The sequence below is a fragment of the Mustela erminea genome, chromosome 3 (genome assembly GCF_009829155.1).
Source record: "Mustela erminea isolate mMusErm1 chromosome 3, mMusErm1.Pri, whole genome shotgun sequence".
Classification (NCBI taxonomy): domain Eukaryota; kingdom Metazoa; phylum Chordata; class Mammalia; order Carnivora; family Mustelidae; genus Mustela; species Mustela erminea.
In genome coordinates, this window is record NC_045616.1 from 102,128,715 (window position 1) to 102,152,797 (window position 24,083).

The 24,083-nt window shown below is 49.9% G+C and overlaps 1 long non-coding RNA gene across 1 annotated transcript in view; it reads right to left on the reverse strand.

Annotated features, from left to right (window-relative positions):
• LOC116585510 overlaps positions 1-14,334 on the reverse strand; it is an 83,674-nt gene extending 69,340 nt beyond the window's left edge. Inside the window, exon 1 of the long non-coding RNA XR_004283673.1 lies at positions 14,057-14,334. This is a non-coding gene — a long non-coding RNA (uncharacterized LOC116585510). The remainder of the gene's footprint in view (positions 1-14,056) is intronic.
• Positions 14,335-24,083: the final 9,749 nt, after the last annotated feature.

The following is a 24,083-nucleotide window of genomic DNA, read 5'->3' on the forward strand; positions in this document are numbered from 1 at the left end:
GGAAAAAAAAATCCTCGCTGGTTAATTCGATGTTATCTAGCATCGGGGTGCAGACCGCCTCCCTGTTCTCACACAGCACAGGTACTCAGCCCAGCGACGGGCCCGTACTGTGGGAAATGCTGGCCTCGGTAATCTGGAAAGCTGTTTCCAGCTACAAAACTCTCCAAAGCCCTGAATTTATCAACTCTTTAGCATAGGTAGACATGACCAATATGAACCACAGACTACTGCACCTGTCCTATCTGAGCTACTCCTACCCAATGGTGCAGACCAGGACCACCCTCCTGGGAGGGGCACTACCCAGCCACGTGGCCCCTGGGGTGGCTCAGCAGGCAGGACCACCCTCCCTCAAGAGATGCCCAGTGTGCTCTCTCCAAACCGCTGGCCAGACACCTCTCAGGAAGGACCATCCTATGATCCTTCCCATGGCCCCACCTTATAGACACATGTTTCCATGGCCTCCCTTAGCCCACCAGCCCAGCCCGACCCCTACCTCCAACCCATGCCCAGTGACTTCACCCCTGACCCCTAGAACAGGGGCAAAGCCCACATAGGGCGAGGGTAGCCTCTGGTCTACCATAGCCCCTGATTACCCATCCCCCACCCCTAGCTACTTCCCTTTCTCAGAAAACCTGGCTTCAAATCCTAGCTCTACCATTACCTGCTGGGGCCCTGGCCAGCTCACTTCACCTCTCTTAAACTCAGTCTCATCATCTGTAGTAGGGGTTTTACTATAACTGACCCCACATGGTTGTTTCGAGAATCAAATGAAATCATATTGGCCAGTGAATTTGCACACGCAGACCAATGAATGCATGAAATCACAGAAAGAATGAATACACGGACCTAGCAGACTTGTAGTGAACAGAGAACCAGATGCAAAACCCAGGGACCATGGTTCCAGCTGACAGGCTGCATAACTCTGGGCAAGTCTCTTGTTCTCATGGGCCTCAGTTCCCCCAGAGCCAAGCAAGTCATCTGCGGATTAAGGCCTGGGTTGTTTCCAACTTTCCGAGGTCAGCTCTGATGCCGGGTGGGAGCCCCAGCAGGCGTGCTTCTGCAAGCCCTTGGTCTACCTGTAGCACAGTCAACACCCATAATTTCTCCAGCACTGGGCAGCATAGCCAGAAGGGGGGTTAACTGAACAGGCAGGAAAAAGCAGTCTCTGGTCTGCAGCACAGTAAGCATAGCATTGAATGGGGCAGCTAAAAAGACCATCCGGCTACTTCCTAGATGTGACGATCTGACAAAGGTGATGTGTTATGAGCCTCCTGTTTCCTGATCAGGAAAATGGGGTTGACTTGACCATTGTCTCTGGCAGGGCAGGAGAACTGAAGGAGAGCGCTGATTCTTCCTACTCGCTGCTTCTGGCTACATACACATACCAAACTCTCAACAAAGGCCAAATCTGTATTTCTTACATTTGTAATTATTACTGTCCTGTCATACGGCCTTCACATTGAAGGTGAAGGTCCCTAGGCAGAAAGAACCTCCAGTGCAGCCACAGGATTTGGGGGTGCTCTCTCCTTCAGCCCCTTCTCTCCCCACACCTAATGTGGCCAAACCTGACGGGCCCAGAGGGAGAACAGAGGTGAGAGAGGCGGCCAGCCCTCCAGGTGGTGGTGGCCCTGGGCACCTCCTGACCCTTCTCAGCCCCGCTCTGGAGGCCGTTGTGGAGACCCCCACCCACTACTCACCCCTCCTCCAGCCCCTCTGAGGCCCACATCACAATCTTAATGAGCAGAAAGAGAGGCCATGTAGGCAGACGAGTGTGTCTGTGAGCACAGAGCACAGTGGTGACGAGTGCTAGACAGGCCAGGGGACCCTGAGTCTGAATCCGAGGGCCACCACCCACCAAATCTGTGCCCTGTGCAAACGACCCCACCCCCTGCGCCACCTCAGTCTCCACCTCTGTAAAATAAGGGCAGGGTCGTGAGGATGACATTATGTCACGCCGGGACCCTGATTAGCGGTAACTGGTTCTAGCTCACGGTCCATGCTCTGTCGATCCCAGCTGCCGTGTTGTGTTGTGTTTTTAAAAGATAGCAGTGTATGTCCCTTCAGGCCGCCCTTGTTGGGTGGCAAGGGAATGTTGGCCCTTGAAGTCGGGCTCCTTGGATTTTCAAAGTCAGAGGCAGTCCCACAGCGTGTGAAAGGGGTTCAAGCAGGGGTTCTCCACCTCGACAGCACATTCAAATCTCCTGGGGCCTGGGGAGGTCTGAAAACTCCAATGCAGGGCCATACCCCAGACCAAGACCTTCAGACTCACTGGGGGATGGCAACCCAGTGTGGGAGTGGAGAGGACTATTTAAATCTCCCTAGAGCCTTCCAGTGTGGAGCGAGGGTTGAGAACCAGGGGCTTACATCCAAAGCCCAAGTGTCGGGGTCAGACACCTGGGCAAGTCCCAGCTCTGTTCCTTGCAAGTATAGCCCTGCAAGGTGCAGGACTTTCCATTTTGCAAAAAAAATGGGCAGTAATTCTCTATCCTCCCAAGGATGAAACGGAGACTCCCTGAGATGACAGGTAAAAAGCACAGGGCCCAGCATTTACCAAGTCCTCCAAAAATGAGAGGGGGCTGCCGTACCTGGTCCTTCCTCCTGACACATTTGTATTCACAACACATTAGGTGAAGGCAAAGTCAACTACAAACATTCAGGACAAGAATCTGTATGGCTTTCTTTTTATTTGCTTATTGGGTGTTAGTTAAACCCCACCTTGTTTTAGGAAAGATGAAGACTGCTAGGTCCATCTGCCTGACAAATGTTGTTAAGTTATTCAAAGTAGCACCCTTCACAGCCAACAGGAATGCTTTACTGGCTAGGTTCTTCAGTGCTGTGTTTCTAGGAGGGTACCTGGGCGAGGCCCTCTGTGGGGCTCCCCGCAAATGAAGTCACACAGGGCAAACACCCTTTGACAGCTAGCTGCTCCCTCCCACATTCTCAGAAGGGCCCTCGCCCCCCATGGGCTCTTTGCCTGGTCTTTGAAAGAAGCTGCTTCTTGACCCCTGTCAATGTGCCTGGCTAGAGAGTGAGCGGCAGCTCAAAATCCACAGAAGGAAGGAAGGAAGGAAGGAAGGAAGGAAGGAAGGGAGGAAGGAAGGAAGGAAGGAAGGAAGGACGGGCACGGGAGGGGAGGAAGGGGAAGGGGAAGGGAGGAAGTCCCAGATGGGCCAGTGGTTGGAGGACGACTCGGGAGAACTGGATTCCAGGCTCAAAACTCATGAAGCTCACTAGTTGTGTGGCTATGAGCATCTCCTTCTCCCCCGACAACCCTGAGCCTTAGTGTCCCACCCTTTTAACATGGGGGTGGCCCGAGCCACCTGCCTACTTTACCTACTTTTCATGCGGTTTCAAGGTGAGAAGCTGTGCAAGGGCACCGTGTGCATTTCCTGCAGCTGCTGTAACCAATAACCACAAACTGGGCGGCTGAAAACAGCTTTTATTCTCTCACTTTGAAATCAAGGTGTTGGCGTGGCCATGCTCTCTTGGAAGGGTCCAGGAGAGAACACTTGTTTCCTCTTCAAGCTTCTGGTGGCCGTGGCATCCCTTGGTTTGTGTCTGCACCACTGCAGCCCCTACCTAGAGTTATTGCGTTCTCTTTGGTCATCTCTAGGTGTCCCTTATAGGGACAGCTGTCATTGAATGAAGAGGTCACATAAATAATCCAGGACAATCTCCTCATCTCAAAATCCTTCACTGAAGTACATCTGCAAAGACCCTTTTTCCAAGTAAGGTCACATTCAAAGGTTCCAGGGATCAGGATGTGAGCCTATCATTTGGGAAGGGCCGCCATCCAGCCCATTACAGGTATCTGGTTAACCCCTGTAGAGTATTCTGAACTAAGAACTATTGCTGGGGGGTGGATAACAGATTTCACAGCTCATGCCAACCTGGTGGGCTGGTGACGGTAGCCTGGAAAATTAGAGCATGCCATCCCTGAGCACCTATTGTTGTCAGGCAACAAGCTGCTTTCCACAATCTCTTTTATTTTAGCCCAAGAGCAACTAAGCCAAGCACAGTGGCCCCCTTTCCCCAGATGGGAAACCTGAGGCTCAGAGGGTTGAAGTACTTGGCCCCCAGGTCACTCATAGCATAAGGTGCAGGGGTGGGGGAAAAGATAGGGATTTCAACTCGGGCAGATTATGAGTCTAACAAGGATATCTGCATCCACCAAGTACGCAGGCCAGAAATGCAGGTTCCTCCTTCTCCAAGGTCGTCATCAAATTAGCATTGTTCTGCTGACTTTAATTCCTGCAAGAGTCCTCAAGTCTACGCCCACCTCTCTATCCCAGCGTGATGCCCCAGTTCAGGCCTTCATCACCTTGCTCTCGGATCACAGCCCAAGTATCCTTCACTGCTCTTTGGAGTTCTAGTATTTTCCCAGCTCCCTGCTCATTAAACCCATCCCTCAACAATTAATGTGAATCTAGGAAAACTGAATTCCAGCCATATCATTTCCCTACTTATGACCCTTCAGAACCCATGGGTCCAAATTCAATCTCCTTAATTGTATGTACAGTACACTCCCCTGTCTTCTGGCACCTTCTTTTCTGGCCTCACCTCAATCTCATTTTGAGCTCCCCCAGCACTGATCTACCTGTAGCTCCCCACCTACAACATGTTGTTTCCACCTCAGGGCTTTTGCATATGCAAGTCTCCCTGCCTGGAACATCATCCCCTTTTTCTAGCCTCTCTGTCTTACTCTCCGTCCAGCATACTCTTTGAGGGCAAGGACGACTGTGTCTATCTGATTCACTGTTTGATCCCTGGTCTCAGGATAAAGCCTGGCTCATAACAGGCAATCAGTAAACACTTTTAAATAAAAAACAGACAATTTGAAGAAGCACTTAGGTCGAACTCAGTACCCCTTTCCTGGGCTCCAGGAGTATCTATTCCCTTGATGTATTATATTAAAATTCTCCATCTGCCCCACTAGCCTGTAAGCCCGTCCAGGTGGCAGAGGTTCAGTCTGAGGTTACATACCCAGGACACCAAGATGCTCCATGACATGGTTGGTTAGGTTTACCCCACATTTTCTTTCTTGTTTTAAAAAAAATGTTTAATTAACTGCTAATATTTCAGCATCAGGCATTTCCAAAATAATTCAAATTCAGACTTTTCCTGAAAAATATCATGATCTGGCTCCATTGGCCTGAGTCCCTCCATGGCCAGCATTGAGCAGCAGCTGCTCATTCAGGCAGGACCCAGGCTCTCCAGTCCCCATGGGCACAGCGGGCCCACTTCACGCATCTTTGTCACCTGCCTGGCCCCTCTGGCAACTGAATTTTCTGGTCTCCAGACGTGTCATACTCATCTGAAAAGCTCTCCTCTCCCACGTGTCCTTATCAGCTCTCTGATATGTGGCATGCCCTACCCACGAGGGCAAGTAAGCCAACACTTCAGTTAAATTAAACCTGCTTTTCTCAGCAGAGAGAGAAGTAAGATCAGTTGCAAGAGTCAAAAGGCCGGTGAGCTTTTCAAAGTCACGGGTTGTCCAAAGGTAGCACAGGCCTCCTCATAACGAAGCCACAGGGCTGGGTCCTCTAGGGCAATCCTTCTCCAGTTGTAATGCATGCAGGAAGCCTCTGGGATGGTGGGTGGGGGGGCTGTTAAAATGCAGATTTAGATCAGAGGGTGCAGGCAGGGCCCCAGACTCTGCATTCTAACAGGTCCCCGGGGGAAGATGCTGCTGCTGGTCCCTGCACACTGTTCCTCTAGTAGCCTCTGACATCCCCACAACAGGCAAGAGACCCCCTACAGCTCAGGTTCCACCACCCCTGCTGCCTGGCCAGCTGGAAAGAACATATTCCAGGTCATTCGGGTGTTCCTGGGAGGACCACTTGCCAGGTGTCACCACAATAAAGGTAGGAAGCCCTTCCAGAATGCCTATTTTGTTTTAGTCCAGGAAAGGAAAACAAGGACAAGCAAGGGACACATGGGGGTGGGGTGGGGGGTGTCGGGGATCAGATGTCTATGGCTTTGCAGCTACCTTCCCCACTCCTCAGGGCTGACCCCCTTCAGTCCCCCAGTGGGTTAACTCATGGGGTCTCAGACCGTGAGCCCATCTGTGATGCTGGATGCTCCCAGGGGGACCAAAAAATTGAGGCCAAGTCAACCTTAAGCCCAAACCCCAACTTACAAGTTCTTTTTTTTGAACAGGCTTCACATTCAAGCTCCTGTTCCCAGAGTATTATTTTTCCTGTCGGCAGAAGGGAAGGCCTTTGCCCTAGCACGTCAGGGATCTCAGAGGAAGCAGAAAGAAAACTGACACACGCAGATCGGGTCCCAGGGGCTTCTCGCACTGAGCCTGTAAACAGGAAGTTGCAGGTACACTCTGCAGGACACCCTGGAGTTGGCTGGTTTGTTTTGCAGCCATTCGGCTCATTCAGATAAACTGGGGAGAGGATTATCAGAAAGTCCCTGAGTCTGTTTGCAGCGCCCCCACCAACCCCATGCCGGCAGTGCTCCGAGATAGCAAAGCTGTGGGGCCAAGATTTGCACCCAGGGAGGGGACAGGCAGCTGGGTGGTGCCCACAGGCGGCAGGGATGTGCCCTCTGATTACTCTCGCTCCCTTTCTTAAAAACCCCCTTGTGCACCCCCGCCCCCCAAAGGAAGCATTTCTAGAAGCCAACTCCTGGAAGGTGGCTGCAGCTGGCATAGCTTTTTTGCAGCAGGCAAGAGGAGGAAGGGGAGATGCTGTGGTGCCCGCTCTCGGCTTTCATTATTGTCCCGTGTTTTCCAAGTGCCTGCTCTGGAGGGGGCTGGGGGAGAAGGGTCTAGGGATTTGTTCAGCCTAGGTATACATAAACAGCAGCAGACAAACTGTCCTTTATCAGCTATTACCCAGGAAACAGGGAGAAAATTCTTCTCAGGGCTAGATTATAAAGGAAGAGCCTCACCGTTCTGGGAGACAGCCCCTTCTTCTCCCTGCTCCCCTGCACGGAACACTAAGTCACTGTTCCTGACACCCACCGGGAGGGACCCTGTTGGAGAGCAGGAGGGGAGGGCTGGGCGAGCTGCAGAGCTGCTAAGAAGTCAGGTTCACTGCCAGCCAGAGCACAGAAATTCTTTCCCAGGAAAGGGGAGGTTACATAGCCTGCTGGGTAAACTGGAAATTATTAACCACAGGATAAGTAGAATCAAAAAGAGTAGAAAACTGGTTGTTGGCTTTACCGGGAGTTCTAAGTATGCTAGGAAAAAGAATGACAAATATATTTGAAATATTTTTTCCCTGAACCAGGAAGAGGCATTTCCAATAATTCTGTCAAGTAAAGCACTCCAGTGTTCTCTCCTGCTGGTATTTCAAGGCTGGTTTTGTTATTTCTTCACACAGATGGCTGAGGAAACACTCAATATATTTTTCTGTTTTTTTCTTCCCCCTTTCCCTGCTTTTTTTTTTTTTTTTTTGGTGGGGGAAGGTTCCAAAGAACTTGAGTGTCTCTCATTTGTTCATTTCTTGGGTTCTTTCTCCCTTTGATTTAGATAAGACAGTGACTTTAAAGGGCCTTTAAGACTATTTACATCACCAGAGAAATTGAGATTCTTTCTTCATAAAAATAATAGGTCCAACCTCCCACAATCATTAACTAACATTTCACGGAGTCCTATGCAGGGTGCCTGGATCTGCGCCCACGACTTACACCAGGGCTGCTCCAAGGCTGACGTGCGGCCGTTTTATTTGCAATCCTGTGTTTAATCTATGTTTTTTGTCTGTGATTGAGCTGTATGAGTTCTTCGTGTATTTTGGCTATTAACCCCTTATCAGATAGATGGCTTGCAGATATTTTCTCCCATTCTGCCTTTTCATCTTGTTGATTACTTCTTCGGTTGTGCAGAAGCTTTTTGGTTCTATGGAGTCCCACTTATTGCTGTTTGGTGGTCCAGCAATCTGATCTCTGGATATTTATCCAAAGGCGGTTAAAAACAGGGTCTCAGAAAGATATCTGCACCCCCCATGTTCCCTGCAGCATTATTCACAATGACCAAGATATGGAAACAACCTGAGCATTTGTCAACAGATGAACAGATAAAGATGAGAGATCTGTCTCTCTCTCTCACACACACACACACACACACTGGAACGCTACTCCGTCAAGAGAAAGAAGAAAATCCTGCCATCTGCGACATGCATGGACCTTGAGGGTAATCACAATGCTAAGTGAGATCATTTAGAGAGAAAGACAAATACTGTATGACATCCCTTATGCGTGGAATCTAGACAAGCGGAACTCACAGAAACATGGTAGAATTGTGTAACCAGGGACTGGAGTTGGGGAAACTGGGAGATGCTGGTCAAAGGGCACAAACGAGCAGTGAACAGATGGGTAAGTTCTGGAGATCTAACATACAATATCATGACTAGAGTCAATGCTTACTATATTACATACTTTAAAGTTGCTAAGAAACTAGATCTTCAGGGTCCTTCCTACAAAAAAGAAATGATAATTAAGCTAGGCGATGTGAGGGAGGTGTTAACTAACACACTATGGGTGTAATCATACGTTAATAAATATAATAAATGTATCAAATCAACATGCGTGTACATTTTAAACTTACCCAACATTATATTGTATGTCAATTCTATCTCAATTTTTTAAAAAAAGGCTGATGGGTGAACAAAGCACCTGGAGAGCTTGCCAGAAACAGAGCCGGACTCAGTAGCTTTGGGGCCCCGGGAATCTGCATTCCTAACCCCTCTCGCCCATACACTGAGCAGCAAAGCTTTTACCCCCAACCCCATCTAATCCTCACGTCAGATTGGCAGAATTGGTTGTAGTGAAAGAAGCTAAGGCTTTCTCCCTACAGAAGCGAGAAGACAGACAGGCTTTAAGCAATCTTTACTCTGGGAGTGGGAAGTGCTGATATGGAAAGGTGAGCAGATGTAGGTTAAGTTACCGGGAGCAGGGGTGTGGCCAGGTTTGCGACATCCCCCTGAGCTGTGAAACATGGGCGTAGAGGCCTCAGAGGTTTGAGACACAAAGGCAGAGTGTGTGACAAGTGCACTTTGAAAACCACTGATATACTGTGGCTTTAAAAACAGACTATCCTGTCACAAAGAGGTTTAGAGGGGTAGTCTGGGATCCTCAGACTTGGACTTGGATCATGTCAGATCCGCTGTGGCTCCATTAAAGGTAGGCTGAGTCTTGCCTGACTTTAACATCTGCTAGCGTTTCAGGACTTGACTTAGTGATAATGCTGTAACTTTTGGAGATACATACGCATTATTTATTATTATATATTATATATTATAATATACATATTATTATATTTATTATTATATATGATATATTATTTATACGTTACATATAATATATAATAGTATATATTATATATATATAAATATATAATTCTTTTTTTTTTTAAACCACATGTGGCATTACTGAATCCACCCTGGTTGGTGTTGAGGAAAGCTGTGTCCTGGCTGGCTGGACCCAGTTACCTGGAGACAGGATGCTCTCTGAACATTACCAAATCCATGGTGAAATCTAACTCTTCGTGAGAATTTAGATCCACTTTATCACGAAGTGCTTTTCACGCTTCATCTACTTAGCAAGTATCTAGCTATCAGCGATTCACCTCCTGCTAGAAGGATATCAGATGCCATTCAGTATAAAAACCCATGACAAAGAATAAAGATGCATGTCCACGGCTGGAACAAACTGATGAAATCCACTAGAACTGCCTTCAAGGAAAGAGAGAGGAGTCAGGACAAATGTCTGAGGGAGGGACAGCGTGTGACGGGTGTAGCAATTATAGAATTCCAGAGGCCATTTCCTGGAACATGGCTCCATAATACACTGTGAGTGCTGCCCCCTGGAGTTTTGCTCTATAGAGGTACCGGAGAGACCCCCCTGAGTGGGGAATACTCTGGTAACAAATGTCCCTAAACAACCTCCTGGCAAAGGTGGGTTTCCTGGAGGCACTTTGTTTATGGAGACCCAAGAATTTACTGATTCTGATACCGCGAAGGGAGCAATAGTCCTCTGAGTGCCAGAAGGAAGACAGGGCAAAGAGGGGAAACAAAGTAGTGCTCAAAATCTTCAAGGTTTTGCTGTGAACTGTTATGGGATGAGACTCTGCCCTCCCCCCGACCCTGATCACATAAATCATCAGTAAAATCTATGCAAATGGGTTTTTATATGTGCGAGTACCAGCAAGAGGGCCAGATTCTGAGTCCAGGCTGAGCCTGAGTCGGTACATATGAAGGAAGAATCACCAGACACGTAGTTTACATCAGTGACAGTGTTTATTCATTCACAGAGCACCTACTGCATACAAGCAGTGAGGCAGGAAGAGGGAACACATGTATCCTAAACAGACGTTTGAATTTTTTGTGGGTAGTAAAATATACATCACAATATTTATCATCTTCCCCGTTCCCAAGTGTACAGTTCAGGGCCATCAAACATATTCATTCTCTTGTGCCACCATCACCACATCCAGCTCTAGAACTCTTTTGTCTGGTAAAACTGAAACTCTGTCCCCATTAAACACTAACTCCCTATTTCCCTTCCCCCAGGTCCTGGAAACCACATTCCACTTTCTCTCTCTCTGAGTGTGCCTATCCAAATACCTCATACGTATGAATGGCTGAGTGAGTGAATCGGTACGTATTTGCAAGGTATGCTTTCTAGCCATATAAGGATGTACGTATGTATATATGCTAAATGTAGATGCATACACACGCGTATGCTACTCATACCCCTACATCTGTATCCGTATCTATATTTATATTGATCTATAAAACCCAAAGCAGGACACACTAATCTATAAAGGGATACAGACCAAGATTTTCTTTCTGGCTCTGTATCCATGGAGGAACCCTAGTGGCAAAGCAATATTGTGTCTGGGGAAGCATAGGCCTAAGCTCACACAGCTACCCAGGTCCATCAGAGGCCAATTTCCTAACTGTACTAGATTGCTTTTTATAAAAAAAATCTCAGCATAAACTATAAGGAAGGGGAAAATAAGAGCCAGAGAATGTTAGAGCTAGAAGGCTCTTCATGATCTTCCAGCCCAGAGTCAACAAAAATTATCCTACCACTCTCCCCTCCTTTACCCTTGGCAGATGTCACTAAATCCCAGTTGTCCAAGGGAAAACTCCCCATGACAAGGATGAATACAAAATTGCATGTGATACAATTCTGACCACAGTCATGCTGCAGGACTCTGGAAGTTTGCTCACTCTTAAAAGGAGAAACATAAAAAAAGCCAGTCTCTTTTGGCCTCTGGCAAAAGCTGTTGCATGCAGTGTGATATGTGATGACTGGGCTGTGGCAGCCATCTTGGCACCATGAGGGAAGAGGCCTGGGGCAGGGCTGACAGGCTAGGATGCCAGAGCGGTGGAACAGAAGGAAATTGGATGATGTTAATATGGAGAACCATGGAATTAACCAGCCCTGGAGCTATCTTCCCTGGGTCATAGATCTTCCTTAATGCCTAAGCCATTTTGAGTAGGGGTCTCTGTTACCTTCTATCCAAAGCATCCTAACTGGTATATGAGATCAGTTCCCACTTCCTCCTAGAGACTAAAACAGGTGTAGTCAAAGCTCCAGGTCTTTCCCAACTCCCAGACCTGGCACTCCCACTCTCCCAGTTGCGTAAAAACAGAGCAGACCTTTATATATAAGTGCACCTGGGAGGGCTCCTCCAATACTGAAATATATTCCTCATACCTGAAATACCACTCTCGGGTGTTCTCATTAGATATGCAAATGGTCCTGGGATGGAACAAATTCCGTAAGTGTAAAAGAACTAATCATATCTCTTTCTTCTTCCAAGAAACTAAGGCAGTGTATTCTTACCAGAAGACAGATGCCAAGATGGAAACAAACATGCAGGGGTTGTATTAAGAGAAATGCCAAGATTCAGAGAGCATTCAGAACGTGACACAGAGTTCTGTGTCAGAATTGGTTTTCACAGGCAAACGGGAAAAACTGGGCTCCTGGGGTGGGGGAGAGGGAGATATGGGGGTCCAGCAGGGAGATCAAAGTGTTCATGATGGTCATGTGCTCTGCTCCGCCCAGGCACTCGGTCCCCTCTTTCAGGGAAGCCAACTCAGCCCACCCAAGCTTCCGGTGGCACCTGGTTGTTGAGACTGATGTGGGAACTCCAGGCCATGATGTGGCATGGGACAGTGTGGTACAAGAGAAATCCAGGCTCACAACTTCCCAGGAGCCACAAGTGACTAGGTATTAGCATTCCTCCAGATTTTATTTTTAAAGATTTTATTTAGGGGCACCTGGGTAGCTCAGTTGGTGAAGCGTCTGCCTTCGGCTCAGGTCATGATTTCAGGGTCCTGGGATCAAGCCCCGCATTGAGCTCCCTGCCCAGCAGAGAGCCTGCTTCTCCCTCTCCATCTGCCTGCTGCTCCCCCTGTTTGTGCACTCTCTCTCTCTGTGTCAAACAAATAAATAAAATCTTTATTTATATTTATTTTGTTAATTTATTAAATAAATGGATTTTATTTATTTATTTGAGAGAGAAAGCGAGAGCTTAAACGCAGGGAGGGTGCGGTCTCAGAGGGAGGGAGAAGCAGGCTCCCTGCTGAGCAAGGAGCCCTTTGTGGGGCTCCATCCTCAGGGCTCCATTCTGAGTTGCCATATTTGAAGGCTGTAAGCTCGGCTGCTGCTTCTGAGGTACAAAACACAGCGGCCGAAACAAGAGAGCAGTTGTCTCCTCTCTGCGTCTGAGCGCAGGTGCAAGGCCGGGGCTGGGGCCCAGGCCCCCTGCTCTCTCATGGCTCTGCCCCCGCCCCCAGAGCACTGCACGATCATCTCGCCAGCAGAACCATAATGATGGCATCTCGCCTTAGCAGCACACATACGTGCCAGGCACTGTTCTAAGTACTTCGTAGATAGTGATCCTTCAACCTATCTCCCAGTGGGGTAGATAGTATTATCTCAGTTTTACAGAAACCAAAGCCAAAGAGGTTTAATCACCAGCTCCGCAACCTGCGCTCTCGACGGCCATGACCGTCCGCAAGATGAAAGCCAAGAGGGCGGGAGGAGCGCAGGCTGGCCCACTCCTGCCCACGCGTTACGGTCAGGACAGAGACGCCGTTAGTCAGATGGCCACCCTTGGTCACAAAGAAGGCTGAGGAATAGTCTTTCGCTGGCAGGTGCAACGTACCCAGCACAATATTCTCTGTCTGGAATGGCTTCCCAAAAACTTTGTGCCGTGATTTATGCCATCATGACTACCAGACAAGACTCCGCTCCCCTTCACTGGGAAGACCTCCCCCACTTCTGCAACCCGCCCTGGTTGGGTGAAATGCCCCACCTGCAGGCTCTCCGACGCTTCTGGGATTCCTTCTGTTTCAACCCTTATCATTTGCTATTTTAAGATCTTGCCTGGGCCCAGCAGGCCTGCAGATGTGGTGTGTTTGGTCTTCGTAGTATTTTTTTAAACCCAGGAGAAAAAAAAAAAAAAACAACAACACGAAATTCCAAATACATATCTTTCCTTTAAAAATCACGAGGCCTAGCAATACTGGGCAGTCATCCCTACGCAGGAATAGTTTACGGGGCTGAGTCGCTCCCCAGTGCCTACACCCTGTCTGCCTCATTCCAGTCTGCTGTTTGCCTGACCCCTGCACGAAGCAGTGATTGCAAGCCTCCCCACGGGTTCTCCAGAGCCAGGGGCGCTCAGCGGGGTGTACCTGGCGCATGGCATACCACACGTGCTCCAGGATGTCTGCGGAGCGTGTGAACAGATCCACTGAAATATGCAGGATTCAATTGCACGGTGGTGCGGGCTTCCATTCCACCCACACCCTTCTCAACCCTCACCCCGGCAAATCTATATTTAATTGTCTTTGCAGAATCGGAGTCTGTAAGCCACTTCACGCTGGAGATTTAAACATCAGAAATGCGGCAGCTTGCTCCCCACGCCCCACAGCCCTCCCCTTGCTGCAGCCTATTAATAGCTGGCTGGCCTCTCCCCTTGCTTCCTGGGCAGCTGCATTGCTCTTCAGGGCAGAGACGCAGAGGCAGCCTCTTCAGTGACACCGCCCCCTCTGCCTCGCCCCAAACCCTCCCTGGTGCCCTTCCTCACCTCGCTTTCTCTGCCCGGTGCACCTGCTGTCTATCCCTCATCAGAGCGGTGGCGGTGGGAAGTAAGAGGCCTGGCCTCTGAGAGAGTGCTTTCCGGGGCCTCCAGGGACAATCCTAGGCTGCTTGCAGCGCCAGAGGTCACCGTCACCTTGGCCTTGAGGTGGCCTGTTTACTGAAGTGAAATGAAGAGATCAGTCAGATGTCAGGGAAATGCTAATGGCCGAGAGCCCAGTGTAGGATTGGCTGGGCTGGGCCATTCCTTCCTTCCCGATTCTGCAGCACAAAGGCCCCAGTGACTTAGCATCTCCGATAAGAAGGCAATAGGCAAATGTCAGGTGCCTGATTGAATGGGACTGGCCTGGTTGCGGGGCCTTCGAGGCTGCCGTTCCCCCTTTTCACATCCCTCTCCACATCGATTCAACTGGAAGGGTATTTGTTCGAAACAGTGGCCCGGCCTTTCCCTATCTCTGGCAGGAAAGAAAGCCTTGTCCCTCGGGTCCCAAGGTCTAGAGGCACAATGAGAACCGGCATCATTATCCTCCAGCCGTACATGGGGAAAACGGGGTGTTGACCACGGCTCGTCACTTAGGAGGATGGATGGGACTGGATTCTGTAGCAGAAAAAGAAACAGAGGCGCCCTGTTTCTCCCTGCGTGACAGATAGCTCAGCTGTGCAGCCGCTCCACGCTGGGCCTCATTAAGGAGTCACTACCTGAAACAGGACCCCAGCCTCATAAGGCCCAAGATGAAATGGGCCTATTAGGCTTGCCTCCCCGGAGAGCAGCTGTTTTTCGAATTCCTTCTATTGCTTTTCCAATGCAGGGGGCTAATAGCAGAGATGAGGTTCCGGCCCCTCCCGGGAGCTCTACCCCTGATAGAGCCGGCTGTGTTTCTGCCCCATCGACTTCAGGCAGCCTCCCTTCAGCGGGCCCTCTTTTGAGCTCTCGCCTTGATTTGTCTTCCAGGTTTTTCTGCAAACTCTCCTGGTCCTCAATCCATCTGCCTGCTTGGATCCTGCAGGTTTTTTCCTCTACCCCTGCCCTGCCAAGAGCCTTGCCCGGCTACTCTCAGAAGCGAGGCAACTCTCTCACCCACTGACATCATCTCAGGGTAAAACAGCAAGAACATGATGATCTCTTACACATTTCCAGAACGAAGTTTAAATTATCACCACCCTCGAAAGCCGACTGGGAAAGGGCAGTGCTGGAAACGTGGTTTCATTTTTCCTGCTGCAAGGGCTCCCGCTGGAAGAAAAGCCTGTTTCCTTCCGAGCCCCAGGGCAGAACTTTGGTGTCCACCGGCCACGCCAAGACCCTTTCTTTTCCGCAGGTCGCTGACTTTGTGATCCTTTGGCGACCAGAATCCCGGAGAAAGGATGGCACCGGGACAGGGAGGGGCGCTGGCCACAGGGACCCGGGGTGCTTTCAAACCCTGACGGAGGACTGAAAGGCTCTCCTGCGGGAAACATGGCTCGGGAGACGTCCCTGATCCTGTTGGAGATCACTGTAGTCTCATTCCTCATACTTCAGTGGCAATGGCAGGGGTGGGGGTGGGGGGTGCTTCGAGCCAGGGTCAGCGCAGCACAGAATGTGGAGAAAATCACCCACATAAAGCTTGGAGAAAACACTAACAAATGGAGTGGTCTCAAATTGTTTTCCCTTCTTCTGGAAATCAAGTGATGTCTGGAAAAGCCAGCCCTGTGTACGTTTGGGTTTTCTGACGATGGAGGGCTCCGCAGGACCACAGGGGCTGGGCATTCCTTGGGAATACGTGTGAGGACTCAACAGTTATCCCTGGATGCCGGCTGCTTTCCATTTGTGCCCTGCAACCCCACCCCCGGGGGGATTCTCAGCCCTGTACCAGCCAGTCTCTCTCCACCTCTGGTTTCTGGTTGTATTTGCCCAAGGGGAAGCTCTGAAAAGAAACCAGGAGGGAAGGACAGAAAGGGACTGGGGTGTTTCTCCCCCTGCCCCCACTTCCCTAAAGCACATGTCTCCCAAGTTGTACATCCCTTCAGACCTGGGGATGGTAATACTTTTCCCTATTGTTAGTTGTATCAGTTATCCATTGCTCTGTAACGAATCACCCCAGACCCAGCCATGTGAAACGGTCCTCATTTACTTGCAGATAATTCTACAGTTTGAGCTCAACTTGCCCGGGCAGTTCTTCTTCTCGTTAGATGATGACAGCTATGTGAGTGACTCCCTAAGGTACAAAGAATTTAAGAAGTCTGAGTGGTATACATCACACACAATAAAATGGGCACGATTTGCTCCTTTTTGTATGGTGTACCTGATAACCACTGCAGAATACTGGGAATATGTAGGGCATAAGTACACAGCATATGTTACATGATCCCTGTGTGTGCTGATTTCCATAGACCACTAGCTATCAGGCCCGTGAGAATCAGAGTGGAGTATATTATGTTGCCTTGCTCACTGTTCTAGAATGCATACCATCACAGGTGCCCCCTGGGGCCTTTTTGGCATTCCAATGGGGCTTGCTTTGACTATGTGGAATGTTCACGTCCATTCTCACCGGCCTGTTGTTGCAGGGCTGCTGGTGTTCATGAGAGCAGACCTGTGCACACAGGTGAGTTTTGGAGGCCCAGTTAGTAAGACATACTACAGAGAACACTCATGGCATCCATCCAGCTCTCTGCTGGGTTGAGGCTCTCAACATCCAGAATAAGCAAAAGCCCTAGAAGCATCTTCTTAAAGAAGGGTAGACTATTTGTTTTGTGGAAGGTGCCTTTTGTCACTGGAAGACACACCCATTCCACTCTCCCACGGGGAGCCCAACAGTAGCTTTCAGACCTGCAGCCCTGCTTCCTGCCTTGTGCCCCTCCAACCCATTCTCAATACAGAGGCAGAGTGATGCTCTTAAAACACGAATCAGATTGTCTATCTCTCTACCACAAAATATTCAGCATCCCTCCCAACCTCCTTCCTATCATTGTGCCTACCTCTCTGACTTCATCTCCAGCCAACTCATCGTCACTCACCAGTCTCTGGCCAGACTAGCTTTCTCACTGCTTCTCGGATGTGCCAAGATCACTCCCTGCTCAGGTGCTTTGTACTTGCTCTTCCTGCTACCCAGGATGCTGTTCCCTCCAGATGTCTGGATAGCTGGCTCCTTCTCTCATCAGGTCTCACCTTGAATGTCACCTCCACAGAGAAGCCCTCCAGTCTTGCTCCTTCTTATTGCTTAGTTTCACTTTGATCACAGCGCTTATCACTAGCCAGTATCTTTCTAGTTATTTAGTTATGTACTTTCCTTCCTCCCCCATGGAGAAGATAAGCTCCATGAGAGAAGCAGCACTGTCTGGGCTCACAGACATGACCCACCTATTCCTGGTCTGTCTCCAGGCAGCTCCCAGTCCAGTTCCAGCCACAGCATCAGCCTCCTTCTTGAACAAGTGTGGGTATTTTCTCAGCAGCTTTGGAAATTGGGTCTCATTCCTAAACCGTGTGACTCAGCCAGCCGCAAGAGAGAAGGCTGGGCTGGAGACCCAGGGGTACCCTCAGTCTCCAGATACAGAGCAGCCCTCCAAGGAGTGGAGCCCCAGAGGAAGGCTGAGGATCAAGCCCAGGGGCTGACCCGCTCCCTGGAAGCTGACCCGCTCCTGGACCGTGCCAATTCTCCGCATTTCACAAACTAGACAATCTCCCAGCCTTTTGAACGCCAGTGTCGCCTAGCTACGGAATTACCACGCAGATAGGGCTCGGGGGATGAAATTAGATTTCCCTTTGCAGAACAAAGACAAACACGCTCCTCCAGCCCATCCTGGGAGAGCTGCATCAGGAGAGCCTGCTTCCGGGCCAGCCATTCAAAACCCATGGGCTGTCTTGCTTGCTTCAGCAGTTCCTGGCAAAGGGTAACAGAGTTCTCCAGCTTTGAAATCTAATTGCCTGCCATGGCTGTGAGTCCCTTCTCCAAAGGGGAAAAAAAAAATCTAGATGGTAGTGGAGGGTGGGGAAGGGGTACAGTTCTCATGGAACCGGCTGAGATGAACACATTTAAGCTTTGGTATTATACCTTTCGGGGAGGCCAATTTTTTAAAAAATTAGTCTGAGAAGCTCCTGTTTAAAAGAGGAAGATCCATAAATGCAGCTTCTGTCAGTAATGAGAAAATGGAAATCGCAAGCAAGACCAGAAAATTCATTCCACCAGAATCTTAATGATCTCCAGAATAATTGTGCTGGTCTCTCAAATCAAGGAGTGGACAGTGACAGCCCCAGATTTTCATATGAGGGTCAGATGGGTTCATGTTTTTTTAATTGGGCTCATTTCTGAACCATGTGCTTGTCATGATGCCTTAATCCCTTCCCTGTCCCCCAGCAAAACTCCTTTCTCTTTCCTTGTCTCCCTCAAACAAATGCGGCTTCTCAAAGGGGGAAATGAGCTTCCCTCTCTCGCAAACAGATTTCTTATCATATGACTGCTCTGCTGTGGGTGAACTTGCATTTCTCTTGCATAAGAGAGCAATTTCCTGAAGGAAAAAAAAAAGGGGGGGGGGAATCAAACTGCTTGCTGCTGCTTGTTTTCCATATAAACGTCTTTAGTCTCAGCTCCTAAAGATAATGTGAGAGAAACGGAGGACAAGTACCAGTCTTTCAGATGGCAGTGGGGTATTTTCCTGCACTTGTTTTAATCAGTGAGACTCAGAAGAAGGGACAAATCCATAGACAATTTGAAGGGTTCTCCAAGCAACAGGACACCTTCTGGTAAAATCTCGTAACAGGTGAAAGTGTAACAACGATTAGCAAATTAGAAAATTCACCATAAGGCTGACTATAAATTACAACCTTCATTTAGGATGCTTAAAACAAGGGCTGAAATCTTAAAATAATAAAAATAATAATGAGCTTTGGGGACTAAAAAAGAAGAAGAAGAAGAAAAGAAAGTATAATCTCTCCTGTGCCCTCAGGGGTGTGAAAGGTGACAGCAGCCATCAGTTAAATAAACATGCGCCAGGTCTTTGACAGAGGCTGACCACGCCATGCAGTGTCAGATCTGTCCTGGCCATTTTACTTCCCTTCTTGGTTCTGGCTACCAGCTTCATGCCACCCAGGAAGGGCAGCGTGTGCAACTCTGTCAGTAGGGGTGGGGGTGGGGTCCAGACAAACCAGAAAGAGTGGGGGAGGAGAAAAGGAAGGAGGACACTACCATTCTGCATTTGTTCATTGCTTTAATCAATGCATGTCGCACCCCATATGTTCCAGCTCATACTGGGTTCCAGGGAGACAATGGCAAACAAGGCAAGATGCCACTCCAGATCTCTTGGAGCTCACAGAGAACCCCATAGACACACAAATAAATGCGAGGTTGTCCCTTTGTTGGCTGCTACCAGGAGCGCAAGGGTACAGGCTCCTGTGTGCAGAAACGAGGAGATAAGACCCGTGTGGTGGGTCAAGATGTCGACCCTGGGGACTGGGGGTACAAGTGCCTTTCACAGGCCTGGCCCCGGTTGAGTGTTTTTACAGGCGTGTTCATTCCTCACACCAGCCCAGGGGGCAGACGCTGTCAGATCCCTAGTGTAGCCGAGTATCCTCAGGCCTAGAGAGGCAGTGTTTGCCCAAGGCCACAGAGTCCATTACATGAAAAGCCCAGACTCGAATCCAGTTGGGCCTGGCCCCAGAGCTCAAGATGGCAAGCACAGAGTCTTCTCAGACATGGTAGAGACAGGCGAGCCTGGCCTTCCCCTCCGCCTCCCTCAGGCCAGCGTGTGCAGCGCACACGGTCTCTCTCCTGGCCACGCTCCCATGCCGTCCATATGCACCCACACACACTCCCTCCTCTGTTTGGATATTCCCACACGTACACACACGTATCCCACCCTACTGTTCTCAGGAGCCGAGATGACCAACTCTCAACCTCACCACCTCCCTTCTCCCCAGTTAAGGTCCCTTCAGGTCCCGTGTGTGACTGAGGCTGGGGTGACGTGAGGCGCTAAGCTCCCACAAGGCTGCAGCTGAGCGGCACAGAGAAGGCGGCCGTTGACCTGGACCTGACCTGGACCTGGACCTTGGAGCACGACCAGGTGTATGGCCCAGAAAGCAGAAAGAAACTTAGCTTTCCAGGCAGGGGAAGCTGTATGTGGAAAAGGATGGCGGTTTGGTAAGCAGGTCACATTTAGGAAAAGCGAGTGACGTCTCTGGGCCAGCTCAGATGTCCCCCGCTCTCCGCAGGGCCCCTCCCCCCAGGATTCCCCATCCCAGCCAAGGCACTGCCAGCCCCCCAGGTGCTCGAGCCACAAATACAAGCAGCACTCTGGCACCTACCCACTCACTCGTCCAAACTGTCACCAAAGCTGCCTAAATATAGCCTGAATCTGCCCACTTCTCCGCCCCATCTTTGCCACCGCCACCCTCCTTCCAGCACCCCCCATCTCCTCCTGGACTACTGTCACAGCCTCCTGACAGTTCCCCCGCGCCCACGGGGGTGCACCCACCACCCACCACCCTGTTCTCCCGGAGCAGCCCTCATGACCTTCCTTCTGTGAATTGGACTCCCTGCTGGAAACTGCTCTTCGGGACTCACTGTCCCCTGACAGAGACGCCCACCCCCAGACTAAATCAGACGCCCTGTTTAATGCTTCCCGCCACACTGTTCTCTCCCTCCCTGACACTCAGCGAAGGGGGCACTGCCGCACAGCTGTCTGTGGCTACTGGATCTGACACCTGGAGCTACAGGAGGGTAGGTACTATCACCATTCCTCCCGAGTCCCTGCGTGTCGCAGGCCTGCATGAAAGCTTTGCAGAACACCTGGGGAGAGGCTACAATGCTCAGAGGTGGGGCAGAGGTGGGGTATGTGGGTGAGTGGGAGGGATGGGTCCTGGGAGAGTCTCAGTCACCACACGGAGGGATGCAAGGGGTGGCACTGGCAGTCTCCCGGGGACGGGCAGGGGGCTGTGGCTCGCTTCTTTCCCCAGTGTAGGCAGGCTTTGGAAAATGGCCAGCTGGCCATGGGCTCACCACAGGGCTCCTCTCTCTACCAGCAGGTTTGAGCTGCTGGGGAAAGAAGGCTGAGGGAAGGTCACTTGTTCGGGAGGTGCCGACGCCTAACACCGAAAGCCTGCCACGCGCTGGGTGGCACCTCTGTCTCTCAAACATGCTTTGCTGCCTAGAGCTGCCTAGGGCTCATTGAGGCCCTAGCAGCTGGCCCTAGAAGAAGGCCCTCACCTTCCTTGGACTCCAGAAATCCTGGCCAGGCAGCTAGGGAAGTCATGGGGGGACGGGCTCCTTCTTGAAGGAGGGAGTCAGGGGAGAGTAAGCGGAGCTGTGCGATGCTCACAGCATGTCTGCCACTGCCCGAAAGCCAAGGGACAGGAGCTCTTACTCATGATGACTCCAGGCCACCAGGCCAACCAGAGATCCCTCCAAGTTCTAGTACTGCAGTCAGAAAAGAGGGATCCTCACAACCATGGCCCAGCCAGAATCATACTGTGAAAAACATTTGTCCACTCCTTCATTCATTCAGCAAATACTCCCGGCATCCCTTCCATATCCAGGCCTGGTGCTGGTCCTGTTCTTAAAGTACTTAGAGCTGGTGCAGGACACACAGGCAGAGTGCTAGCAGAACCAGGTTCCTAGGCGTGTTTTATTTTATCTTAAAAGAAAATGGCTTCCAACATTGAAAGTCGGGCAATTTTACATCAAAGTCTAGGTTTCTGGCTGCTTCTTGAAAAATGAGAAGATTCCATTATTACTTGGCATCAGCTGCCTCCAGTGGGCGCTGCTGCCCTGTTTGCATGGGCATGAACTCTGCAGCCCCTCAGAGTGTCCATCACTCCCTATGGACGGACCTTCATTTCATTTAGCGCCTGGTCCCTATAGTCTCCCGCAGCATCTGAGAGGGACAGACAGTTATCAAATAATCCTCCAATGGGGCAATCATGTCTGTGACGCAGAGTGCAGGAGAAAAGCACAGAGAGCCCTGGAATCAGAAAAAGTTCCTGAGCTCCTGGCCTGATGGGGTTGGGCTCCCTCCCTCTGCAGAGCACAGGGGAACCTCCTCTTGGCTGCCCAACCCCGTCCTCTGAGGCAGAGAAACTTCTGACTCTGTTGTTCTGGAACCCAAGCCACCTGGGTGAGGAATGAGTCACAAGGGCCTCTTTCCCATGGTTCCAGCAAAGGTCGTTCAATGGACCCTCAACAGGCTGACCTGGGCCATGTTCTCAACCCAGAACCACTCACTGTAGCCAAGGAGAAGGATCGGCCCAGCCCAGACCACATGGGATGAGACTAGAGAAGACATCTTTCCCCAGAGGAATAAGGTTCTGGTAGAACGCTTGGACACTGGCCAAGCACGTATAGCAGATGTGAGTCAGTGTGCACGTCTTCAGGCAGACATCTCGGTAACTCCCCACGCGACTGCGCCAGCGTCTGTGCCCCTCACCTTTGCAGGCCCGTTAGGACACGCCCTTCCATCTTACACCAAAGCTTATGGAATTAAACTACAGTGATTGACATGCTCTCTGCCGGAAAGATCCTACCATGTCTGTTCTTTTCTATCTCTAAAAGCTCCCTGAGAGCAAGTCTGGCTTCTTTTTCTTTGGTGTCACCCATGGTCTACCATAGTGCTAGGCCCTTGGGTCCCCTTAACTAGTTCTTGACATCTTACAGAATGTCATGGAGAAGAATACAGACTTCCCAGACAGAGCTGAGTTTAAACTGAAGTTCCTTCCCTCTCTCAGTAGCTATGCCTTGATCAAGGTATTAGGGTTCAAGCAGAGAGAAGGCCACTGGGGTGCATGAATCAAGGACTTCATTATTGGAGTTTGGCCTTATATAGTGCGGGTGAAGGAAGGTCTGGATGGGGCAGTGGGGGGATGGGAGGGCTCACTGGCCAGTTGATCTGGAAGTTGAGTGGGACTAGGAAGGGGAGCTGTTGCCTCCAGGGGTCTGCTGCAAGGGTCTGGAGGAGAAGGGCTGGACATGGAGCCTAAAAATATAAAGGCCTACAGGTGTCACTGGCAAGTCTGCATCTCACCACCCCCACACCCATCAAGGTCGCACACCTCAGAGTGTGTGGCACTGCTCACCTCCACCTCCAGATTTTTGTACACATGCCCCTTTTGGTCAGCTCACACCCAAAACCACGCAGGGAAGGGCATTCTGGACAACACGGTTCCAGCCTGACCATGTCAACACAGCACAAACCACCACAGCCAGGTTGCCCCTTTGAGCAACCGTTTCCTCAACAGGGAAATGGGGCCCCCACAGGCACACGATTATTTATTACAATTCTCAATTATATAACAATTATTACTGATTGTTATTTACTAACCATTGCCAGAATCTTAGTTACTTAATGGAACCTTTGGCCCTTCCCTCTTACCATGGCTGTGCCTTTAAGAATTTCCAACCCTAGTAAGTCAGACAGAGAAAGACAAATGCTGTATGATCTTGCTTATACGTGAAATCTAAAAACAGTGAACTCCTAGGGAATAGAGGGTAGACTGATGTTTACCGGGGGCAAGGAGGTGAGGGAAATGGGGAGATGTTGGTCTAAGCACACAAAGTGCCAGTTAGAAGGTGAGTAAGTTTGGGGGCATCTAAGTAACCACAGTTAGTAATACCGTACTGTATGCTTGCAAGTTGTTATGAGAGTAAATCTTACATGTTCTCGCCATAACAAGAGCATGGTAATTATGCGAGGTGAGGGATGGATTAACTAATCTTATCATGGTCAATGTTTTGCAGTATATGTACGAATCAAACCATCACATTGTACATCTTAAACTCAAACAATATCACATGTCGATTACATCTCAGTAAAGCTGGGGGAAAAGAAAGAATTTTCATTCTCAAAGTCATGGCAGTGGCCTTTGTGGGCAACCATGACTAAATGGAGGTCTCGCATTTTAGACATTGATTTCTGTCCCACAAGTGGCCTAATGCCTGCTGTGCTCCAACCTTTGGAAGAACCAGGTTCTTCTATTCCACGAGCCTGACTAGACAGCTCTCCCATTTCTACCTTAGCTTGTTTCTGGGACCATACTGGTAGGAAAATCAGATGGGTAG